The 3,712-nt window shown below is 37.8% G+C and overlaps 1 long non-coding RNA gene across 1 annotated transcript; it reads left to right on the forward strand.

Annotated features, from left to right (window-relative positions):
• The first annotated feature begins 318 nt into the window (after positions 1-318).
• On the forward strand, positions 319-2,805 carry LOC138309176 (uncharacterized). Its single transcript, XR_011206210.1, has 3 exons — positions 319-447; positions 1,683-1,828; positions 2,630-2,805. It is a non-coding gene; the product is annotated as an uncharacterized lncRNA (long non-coding RNA).
• The last annotated feature ends 907 nt before the right edge of the window (positions 2,806-3,712 follow it).

Genomic DNA, 3,712 nt, shown 5'->3' on the forward strand with positions numbered 1-3,712 from the left:
TTACAGAAGTCCATCACTAGTTCTCGCAAAGGTCATTTCGCCATTGCATTTTACAGAGATATTTGCCCTTGCGATTACTACGTCGTGTTTTTTGTGAATTTCTACACAAAAATATGACGTCATTTTCGCACAACTAATGACGTAACAATCAAAATGATATTTTACTGTCAATGCTGCATTCCGATTGGCAAAAAGCGATTCAAATTATCAAAATTAATATTTAACTGGATTGAAATATATCGCTTTTATGTTCACCTTCAAACCTTACATTTCACTGCGAAATGAAATACCTAGAGTTGACACTCGTTATTTTTCTTTTTTCTAGGCACCAGCTAACCACAGGATAGTTATCCGACAGAACAGTTTGGATGTCCCGTGTGGACGACTTGGTCGGTTAGGACATTATGTAGAGTACAGAGTGAACCTCATGGGACAGAAGGGGCTGGTGTAAGTGTTGTTACGTGTAAACACACCGTTACACCATAGTTGCTAATATTTGCGGGGTTTTAATTCCGCTAAATTCGCGGGTCCATCCAAAATCGCGAAATTTAATACCTCGAAAATTTTATCGAAGTTATTGTTTCACGTATTATAGTCTGGCATAATAATGGGAGTTAAAAAGGCTAGAAAGATAATCCGCGAAAATAAGCCCTCGCGAATAAGTTCAAAACAATAAATCGCGAAATTTTACACCCGCGAAAATTTACTCTCGCAAAATTTAACAATTATACAGTATTTACACGGATCGAAATTTTCGCATTGTTAACTAAGAAACGGGGAAACATCATTGTAGCGGTTTAACATGTTCGCGTTCTATCTTTAAGGCAATGTACGATTCAAACATTTTTCAATAATTGTCGAATTAATTCGGAATTAATACAAACAAGTCAAACTTAATTAAGTATAGGCATTGTTTTAGCTTCCTTTTAAGTCTGGGATTAAGTCTGCGAGAACTCAGATTGCTCTTTTTATACCAAAGTCAAAGTTCATCTATGATTTTCTTGCATCACGTTATGATTGATTGCATTTAAGTCGCTAAGTCAAATGACATGCTTTCAAATTGAGATTGTTAATTTAATGTTATTTGTCACTACGAATGATGTTGATTCCCAAATGTAAAGGAGTCTGATATCAAAATTCTTTTCCGATCATCCAAATATCCGATAAAACAACACCCCAAAAGAAACATCAAAGCTAAGTATTATGAAAATAACATCACCAAAAATATTGTTGAAAAAAAAGAGAAATAAAACCCATAAATTCAAAACTCCTCACGGTACCGACACACAACTTTGAGCATTACAGGAATTCCTTCTTTGTGGGTACAGTCATTGACAGGAACTACTAAGAGGATAAGGTAGTATATTGTGTATGCCCTTTCATTGGAGGCTTTTCAGCATGCCTTGTAAGATCCTCTCTCTACCGTTATGTTACAACGTGAAACGGGTTCAATAACGTATCATATTTAGATTTAATCCAAGTCCACTTGAGCTCACTGACTTAAAATCCGACTGAAATGTCTGGTCCGCATTTGACATCACAGAAAATTAAATATTTCATCTAATGAACTGATGAACGTAAATGCATGTCTTATGATTCATTAATTCGTAAGATATACAATGGATGTAATGTAAACCAATGCCAAATCCTAATCTAATCTTATTTTTGTTTAATAATGTTAGAAAATGTGGTTTGTCAACCACGCAGAAGGTCTTTGTGACGTTTCCAAACAGTGAGTCTAACTTGGCCATGGTGATACTAAATGCCGAGGACCGTTTCACTACTGCAGGAAGCGGTATCGTTCTGGAGGCAGAAGCGTTTTTGTCAAGTAAGAAGAGACTATGTTACTTTATTTTACACTTGTTTACACTACACTGAATATCACAAACATGCAAATTTTATGTATTTACATTAAACAAAACCATTTGTCCAGTAACATTTTTGAAGACGTTGGAGTAGAGGTTTCCACTTGTGAGACCTGATTAACGTTTAAAGATATCCCACCGCCGACAAAGCATAACTTATAATTGGTGTTTAATCGTGTATAAATGCCTAATTAAAACAAAAAATAATATCAAATAAGTTATTTTGCCCTTGGTGCATGCGCAATAAGTATTTCATACCATGTAGGATATAGTGCCACGAATTTTTCTGCTCCTGTTTTTGAAAGTGAAAAAATACAATTAGTCAGCGGTGGAGCATCTTTAGATAGAGAAACGAAAGGTCTGAACGTTATGCAAAATAAAACTATTTCTACACATACTGTTAACAAACTCTCCTTCGCGGATATTTAATTTCGCGATTATGATTTCAAAACAAGTTCGGGAATATAAACTTTCGCTAAGAAAATTGGTTCACAGTATGTTCTTCGATGACAAGAATCTTATCGCTGTAAAATATAGATAATGAGTTACAATGTTACATGTATCTCCCTTTCAGGAAGGTATCGATTGTGACGTCATTACTTTGAGGGCATATCTTCGCTAAAAATATGATGTTACACCAATAATAACATGGCGTAACAATAGATACCTAATCGCAAGGGCAGATAACTCTGTTACTTAAAATAAAGAATAACTGAGCAACGTGTATGCTAATTATTTGTTGTTCGTCCTTTATTTCCTTGTAGTGTGTGTCAGTAATCCATGCAAGAACGGTGGTACATGTGAAGAGGATGTTTCCGTGTCGTTTTATTGTATATGTCCGACAGGATATAGCGGAGAAACATGTAACGTCGTAACAGCCACAGGTAAAACGTCTTGTGTCACAGGAATAACGTCGTGTGTGTCTCGGGTAAAACGTGTTGGGTGTCAGAGGTATAACGACGTGTATGTCACAGGTAAAACGTCTGGTGACACAGGAATAACGTCGTGTGTGTCTCGGGTAAAACGTGTTGGGTGTCAGAGGTATAACGACGTGTATGTCACAGGTAAAACGTCTTGTGTCACAGGAATAACGTCGTGTGTGTCTCGGGTAAAACGTGTTGGGTGTCAGAGGTATAACGACGTGTATGTCTCAGGTAAAACGTTGTGTGTGTCACAGGTAAAACGTCATTTGTGTCACAGGTATAATGTCGTGTATGTCACAGGTAAAACGTCTTGTGACACAGGAATAACGTCGTGTGTATCGGAGGTAAAACGTCGTGTGGGCACGGGTAAAACGTGTTGTGTGTCAGAGGTAAAACGTCGTGTGTGTCACGGGTAAAACGTGTTGTGTGTCAGAGGTAAAACGTCGTGTATGTCTCAGGTAAAACGTTGTTTGTGTCAGAGGTAAAACGTCGTGTATGTCTCAGGTAAAACGACGTGTATATCTCAGGTAAAACGTCGTGTATATCGCAGGTAAAACGTCGTGTGTATCAGAGGTAAAACGTCGTGTGTGTCACGGGTAAAACGTGTTGTGTGTCACAGGAATAACGTCGTGTGTATCAGAGGTAAAACGTGTTGGGTGTCAGAGGTATAACGACGTGTATGTCTCAGGTAAAACGTTGTGTGTGTCACAGGTAAAACGTCATTTGTGTCACAGGTATAATGTCGTGTATGTCACAGGTAAAACGTCTTGTGACACAGGAATAACGTCGTGTGTATCAGAGGTAAAACGTCGTGTGTGCCACGGGTAAAACGTGTTGTGTGTCAGAGGTAAAACGTCGTGTATGTCTCAGGTAAAACGTTGTTTGTGTCAGAGGTAAAACGTCGTGTATGTCTCAGGTAAAACG

The sequence above is a fragment of the Argopecten irradians genome, chromosome 15, assembly GCF_041381155.1.
Source record: "Argopecten irradians isolate NY chromosome 15, Ai_NY, whole genome shotgun sequence".
In the NCBI taxonomy this organism is placed as follows: domain Eukaryota; kingdom Metazoa; phylum Mollusca; class Bivalvia; order Pectinida; family Pectinidae; genus Argopecten; species Argopecten irradians.